Genomic DNA, 7697 nt, shown 5'->3' with positions numbered 1-7697 from the left:
GGCTATAAACAGTTATTTTGGCAGGGGTAAAGCCCATAAAATTTCCTTGAAACCACAAGTGATCGATGGCTTCAAATCAGTCCTGGGCAGAGGAGATCCTTGGTATCAGCCTTTGGTCCTGTCGTAGGGACTCTAGGAAGTATCAGAGGTAGCTTGGTTGAATCCAGTAATGTTAAGGGTGACAGCCCAATTTCAGCCAGTGGAAGGGCAATTGACCCATAAACTGAGAGTGGGTGGTGTAATCCTCATGCCATGTCACTTGGATGTTAAAGCACCATCTGTGGTTGGGATAGAAACTTGAAAGAAATTTAATGATTAGTAAAAGAAGAACAGGATTGGTGAGAAATTTTGAGTTTAGTGGGCGTGGTGGAAGTCCAGGACTGGATATTTGGAACAGGTGCCTTTTTCAGGTGGGAGACATGGTACCAGGGAGAATGTCTAAAAGCTTGGTCACCATTGGGGTAGTAAATATGACTGTATGGGGTCCCATCCAGCAAGGTTGCAACAACTGAGAATGTAGTTCCTGAAGTAAGACTGAGTTGAAGAGGGTCCAATTCAGTTTGTGGTTGTGCTGGGACTGAGGTAATGAATGTTGCAGGAAGGCACTGGTCTGCTTGTTTCCTGAGAAGTGGGGGCTGGACCTTTGTCTAACTGGGAGGAGGTGGGAATTCTTAACATGGGAATGGTCTGCTTGATGAGGATTGAGGTGACAGTGTCAGCAGTTTCCCTGGATGTAGGGAAATCTTCTATCCAACCTGAGAATGTATCAACCAAAGTAAGTAGGTAGTGAAGCTCTTTGTGCCTAGGCATGTGAGTGAAGTTGATCTGCCAGTGTTCATCTGACTGGTGGCTCCTCATCTGATGTGTGGGGAGTTTAGGTTTGATGCTTCATGGTGGGGATGCTGTAGAGCAGACAGACCAAGTAGAGTGGACCTGCCAGAGAGCAGATCTCATTTCTAGGAAGTGAAAGAGAGGTTGTAATATCTGGAAAAGAGGTTATGAAGGGTGTTAGGTGGGAAAGAGTCTCTAGAGCTAGTGTTATGCTTGAATTCGGGACCCCCAAAAAGACCACCAGAGACCCAAGATCAATGTAAGCAGTAAAGAGGCATTTATTATGAGCTAGCTCGGTCCTCTGCGCACACACAGCAACTGGTGATGCTGAGAGGCCCAGAGCCCAGGATTTGCAGCAGTTTTATACATTCTTTGGAGAAGGCAGAGACCCCCCACATACATCATAGCATCTCTTAGCAAATTATCAGACACCACAGGAAAATCAAATAACAACTTTAAAACATGATTAGCACATTCACTGGTGGGAACAAGTTGGGTAGAAGTGATTGGTTACAAATATTCATTTGAACTGATTGGTTTAAGCCAAGACGGTTTTTCATGCGAATTACATGGTTTCCCAACATGTAATTACTGGGAGGGTCATCTGGCATCCCAGGTATTTCCCTGTCTCATGCTGATTGGTGGCTGCTAGGGGGTTACTATGGGTTTCCACCTAGCCTGAGTCAGGGACACCTGGTGCAGCAGATCTCTCCTGTTATTTGTAGATAAACCACTTAGCAGGTTGGGAATGTGCTTAGGAGTGCTCTGTGGGTCTTTCCAAGGACAATGGTCATGTCCCTTACTTGGACAGGCTTTGCTCTGAGGTATAGGCTGGTTTTTCACTAGAAGAGTTGGTCATGAGTCATAGGTCTCTGTCTTGGGCATCAGGGGCTGGTAGTCTTAAAGAAGTAGTTGATTGCCCGGCTGGTTGGTGAATTTGTGTATCTGATCTTGCAGGAACTTCTGTAGGCAATTTAACATACAGAGTTCTATTAGGAGAAACATAAAGAGGACTAATAGGGGTCCTGTGAGGTGGAGGAGCCAAGGCCACACTTGACTGAACACCACCCCTGGAGTTCTGTTGGCCTAGTTGCTGTCTCCTCTTTTCTAGCTGTTCCTGTCCTTCATTACTCCCAGGAATTACTGTGTTTTATCTTAACTGTTTTTGGTAGGTGTTTAAGATGAAGCTGGTCAAAATTGACTTTGTTTCTATCATTAAGAGTCAGCTGAGTTCCCATAGGGATCACTTGTGGGAGAACTTGAAAGCAGCCTCTTAGTTCTGCTAGTACTATCTGCACAATGATGGGTCCAGATCTTGCTTGACCATGTGGCTTTCCTTGGAAGAATCAGGGGCATCTCCTGTCTCAAATTACCCTCCTATTCACGGCAAGTTCACTGATTGGGTTTTCATTCTCCAGTGGTCTCATTAATCTCCCTGATCAGGAGGTTATGTGGTCCAGAGTTGCAAAGCTCTTTAGAGAAGTTCCCTGTTCCCTAGATTCAGACTGACTCAGAGGGCAAGAGTCAAATATTGGTTTTCTTGGCCTTTTTAATTTAACTTTAATTCTTGATCTTAAAGATCCAGAAAAGTCAGTTTCACCTTAAATTAAGAGTACTGGCTTTTAGCTGAAGTCAGGGCTACTTTGGAGTCATTCTGATATATAGTAAGATGGTAGGCAGAACATTATCTCAGGGAAGGCAAGGCTCTTTATAAATCTTAGGTAAAGTGTTCTAGTATTGAAGTTGATCTTTGTTTCTTAAATATAATTTTATAAAGTTTACATATATTTTTGTTTGATGTTACATGAATACTAGCTAACAAAATATGATGTTACATTTGAATTCTACCCAGTGTATAGGACTTCATATTTATATTATTGATAACAGGTCCAGTTATAGAAAATTAAATGATATAAATAAATCTCCAATATGTTATTCTTATAAGTCTAAAATTACCATGCAACTTTAGTTTGGAGAACACCAGCTTGATATAAGTTTTTTGTTGTTGTTGTTGTTGTTGTCGAGCTTCTAATTTAAAGACTTATATACCTGGAAAACATGAACACATTTGATATACAAAAAAGAGTAATACTACCACAATTACTATAGTTGATTTTATATTAATCAAGTTTAGCTCTTAAAGAAATAACATACTACAGTATTGCAAAATAACAGTTGTGGTTTAACCACAGTTGTATAATGCTTAATTACTTCAAGATTACTTGCTCAAAAAACTTACATATATAATCAACTTACACAGACCTTCTTTATGACTTACTGAATCCTATATAGCCAACATAAACAGACCTTCTTTATCACTTGTTTAAACCCTCTGATTTACTTAATCACATACACTCTCTTATCCCAAAACAAATTTTCCTTCTACTAAATCCATACTTAGAACCTTCTAATTTCTCTTTCTCATCTGTTAACTTCTTCTTTATTCACACTTTAAAACAATCCTTGTAAATTTCTGAACTTAGGCAAATTATTCCATTTTAATAAGTGATATTTTGTTATTTGAAGTACACAATTAATCTCATCTGTTTACCGTTTCATGAAAACATAAACAATGTTTAAGTGTATAGAAGTATACTTTTGTAGTGATGGACAAGGCAAGGCACCTAAGATAGCACTGAAGATGGGGAAACAGTTTTATTTGGTTGCAGCCAGATTCAGAGGGCACCTAACAGGAATACCTTCCAGTAATTGGACAAAGGCATGGAAAAAGCCTGTCCCAAGGAACTCACACACTCTGCTGCATCCAATTTCAGAGCAAGTCCCAGAACACCCTCAGCAGCCCCACCAGGACCTGAGGGAACCAGTTGTGAGCACCGCTGGGAGAAGGACCAGAGGCCAGGAAGGGCGCAGGCCTGCATGGGTATTGGAAGCTCATCCCACCACATCCCAGCAGTGTGACTTTGGGCAGGGCGCTGCACCTCTCTGTGCACCCTGAGCATGGAAACGCACAAGTTAAGTGCCTGGTACACAGCAAAGTGGTAGTGCCATGGCCAGCAGTGCCAACCCCGCCACCCTGGGAAACTGAGGCGGGCCCCAGGGTTGCACCCGAGTGCAAGGATTGAATGGCCAGGGGGACTGGCCCACGGCACCTGGCGCCTTGCCCTGTGCTGGGTCCCCAAATGGCAGGGACTGGGCAGCGCTGGGCAGTGCTGCTGTAGCCTCGGGCCTGTTGGGCTACCTCCGAAGATGCGGGCCACCCACCCGACCCACTCCCCTTGCAGCCTTGGTCTCTGCCGCTCTCAACCTCCTCAAATACCCCCCCTTAACCTCCTCAGCCCCCACCGAACACTGCTGCTGCCTGCAGCTCACGTGTTGGCCCCACCACCGCCAGTACTAGCGAGATTTTCCTCCTCTCTGCACTCCGCCGCCCTCACCCCAGGGATAGCGGACTGGTCTGGGTCACTGAGCCCTAGCCCAGGATCAGGACCTTTTATCCATATGCCCTTCCTGGAATCCTCTCCACCAACCATCGTGACCTGGAAGGATTAAAACCCAGGTGCTGTCATGTTTAATTTGCGGCCCCCAAAAGACCCGCAGAGACCCAGATCAAGGTGAGCAGCAAAGAGGTGTTTATTGCGAGCTAGCTCAGTCCTCCATGCACAGCAACTGGGGGCGCTGAGAGGCCCCAGCCCAGGGCCTGCAGCAGTTTATACACTCTTTGGGGAAGGCAGGCACCCCACATCCATCACAGCATCTCTTAGCAAATCACCACACACCGCGGAAAATCCAACAACAATTCTAAAACAGGATTAGCGGATTAAGAATATGGAAAGGATTCTTAGTTCAAGGGTTTGATGCAAGTAAAATGATTGGTTTAAACCATGAGGGTGTGGCAAGGGGGGCAGGAGCCCAGCTGCAGGGCTTCTAGTTTAGATATTGGCCACCACACCTAGATGGGAGCATCTGGAATTTCAGATATTACAATATCTTGGCCTGTCTTCAGCGATCACCATCTGCGGCTTTTTTAGAACTGTTTCCACAGAGCTTTTCTGTGGTATTTTCCTGACTTTAGGACTATAGTAGGTCAAAGGTTAAGTTTCAGAGCAAAATGAGGTCCCAAGTAGAATGAGGTTGCTTGGGTCTTTCAGTGGATCTGCAAATTAATACAAATCTGGAAATCTGTATGAAGATTAAAAAAAAAAAAAAAAAAAAAAAAAAAACTAGAAATGAATACTGAGCCTATTCTGTGCCTGAGGGCTTAGGAGATCCTAGTTTTGAACTCTGCTCTCTCCTTCACTATTTATTTGGGATCACTTTACAAAAGCACTCTTTCTTGAGGCCGTGACTCTCATCATCTTAACACAGTTACCCCAGGTGCTTCCTGTGACCCTGGCAGAAAAAAAAAGCAGGAATGCTGAGGGAGTGTCCAGAGACTGAAGGGAAGGGGCCCAAGTGCATTCCATTAATTGTTTTCCTTGATGATTTAATGGTTCCTTTTTCTTTGTTTTTTGCAATGTTAAATTATAGGGAAAATACTGAAAATTGAAAAGCAAATGTTTTCATGAAGCCAGAATTAGACAGGCAGTCAGTACAGATAGATAACTTGAGTCAGGCAAAATCAAGAAGACCGATTTTGAATGATTCCAACCATTTGGAGACTGTCCAATAAGGGAAGAATTTTAACTCTCTCAGAGTGCTTCTTTGACCCCTGTGAAGAACCTCACCCCTCCACCTGTAACCAAGGTAATCTGTCCCAAGAATTCCCCCTCTTTACAGGAAGCTTTAAGGTGGTTCATTTGTCTTTCGCTCTCTGTATTGCTCTTCCTCCTTCAGCCCACCTGTGTTCCACCTTTGGGCCACCCCACCAAGAATTTCTTGGCCTATTTCTGGGCCTAGTCAAGGATTCAGAAAAGAGAAAAATAAGAAGAAAAGGCATGAGAACAAAGGAAGCCTAGAATACAAAAAAGGACAGAAATCCTCAATTCTTCGGACACCAGTGTTGTTGTTGTTTACCAGTGACGAGTCCTTGGTTCCCCAATGTTGAAGTATAACACCAGAGAAGCACGCTGAGACAAGGTCAGAGTGGAAAGTAGAAGTTTATTAAAGGACAGCAGAAAAGACGTCTCAGAGGAAGAAGGAGACCCAAGAGGTGGTATCCGTGGAAGGGTCTTCTTCTCCTTTTTATAGCTAAGGTTTTCTTTTAGCTTTCCTGCATTTCTGTCAGGGTTCCTGTCCTTTGTTCTGTTATCTTTCAGTGATTGAATGTAGGTGTGAAGGCCTGAAGAGTGGGGAACATGTGGGCCAAAGGTAGCCTTGTGAATCCAGCAAGAAGAGCTGACCAGATTCCCTCTAAGAGTGGAGGAATGTAAGAAAAAAGTTCTCACATCTGTTGAGAATTAACCTCTGAACTATTTAACCAAACATTGGCTTATCCTGTCCTTGGATAAGGTGTATCCAGCAAAGAGATGAGAAAATTAGGAGGCTATTCTTTTAAATTACATCAGGAGGGGGCTTGTTTCTGCTGCAGAGCTCAGAGGGTTCTGTCTGAGAAATCACATCACCATCAGCATACTCAAAGACAGAATTGAGTGCTTTCTTCTGACTGGGAGTTCAGGAATTCACAGGGATAGATAGATGATATATAGATATACAGATATATAGATATAGATAGATATGATGTATAGATATATAGATGTATGGATATATAGATATATAGATAGATAGGTAGATAGGTAGGTAGATAGATATAGAGAGAGATTGATACATAGATACAGATATAGATAAAGCAAGAGGTATTTTAAAATAAAGTGCATGCATGGCAGGCTGTCTGACCTGAGCCAGGGCTATAGCATGGATGATTATGGAAGAAGAAATGGTATGCGTCACCATCACACAGAAGTTTCTAAGGGTTCTTCTGCAGGAACATCACCTCTCATTTTTCCAGAGACCCTGTGTGAAGACTTCCAGAGCTGTTAAGGACCTCCAAGGACATCCTGCCTGCCCCAGCCCCCTCTTTGAGTGCAGAATTTCTTATTTCATGGCAGGATGGGCTAGGAAGAATTCTAGACAGGTAGGGCTGTCCAGCCAGCTTCAACTGGCAGATCAGATTCATTGCAAGGCCACCAGGCCTTGGACAGAAATGTTGGGGTACAGGCTTTGGATGCTGCCAATGGACCCACCTTCTTTCCTGTTTCTCTTCTGACCACCAAAAGATAGGAACAGGTTCTGTAAGGGTAAAAGAAATTGAAGTTAAAGCATAAAAGTTAAAGGGTAAAAGACCTGGTGTTGTAAAAGTTTCTAAGCTGCAAGGTCTGAGTTAAAATGTAAAGGAGGTATTGTTAGGTTTCTATGCTACCTGCAAAACCCGAAATTTCTGTAGCTGTTAAGACAATGCTTAGAACCGCCCAGTAAATATTTCCCCTGACTATTTGGATTGTTTAATAAGGGCTCTGTGTGGTCGCACATAGGCATTGCAGGGCCTGGACCAATCAGTTTAAATGTAACCCCCTCCTTAGGAATGACCTATCACTCCAGCCTGACCTGTTCCCGCCAATGAATGAACCAATCATGTTTAGGAGTTGTTATTCAATTTTCCCGCGCCTAATGATGATTTGTTCTGATGTATACAAAGCCCTCCGCCCTTCCCCAAAAAGTGTACTTAAGCAGTACTCAGCCCCTGCTCGGGGCTCTGGGCTGCTTTCCCTTCTTGAGTGGGCACGGAGCCCCAGCATGCTGGTTCAATAAATCCCCCTTCTGCCAATTGCATGAGTGGTCACTTGGTGGTCTCTTTCTCTGATGTTTCTCGGGACCCTTACAGTTCTATCTCCCTTTCCATGACACAGGTAGGCCCTCTTTCAGTCCCAAACAGGCTGCATGGGAGGTTTCATGAACTGTTATGCTTGAAT

This window comes from Marmota flaviventris, unplaced genomic scaffold, assembly GCF_047511675.1.
Source record: "Marmota flaviventris isolate mMarFla1 unplaced genomic scaffold, mMarFla1.hap1 Scaffold_209, whole genome shotgun sequence".
Lineage (NCBI taxonomy): Eukaryota > Metazoa > Chordata > Mammalia > Rodentia > Sciuridae > Marmota > Marmota flaviventris.
Note: the sequence above shows the minus strand (reverse complement) of the source record.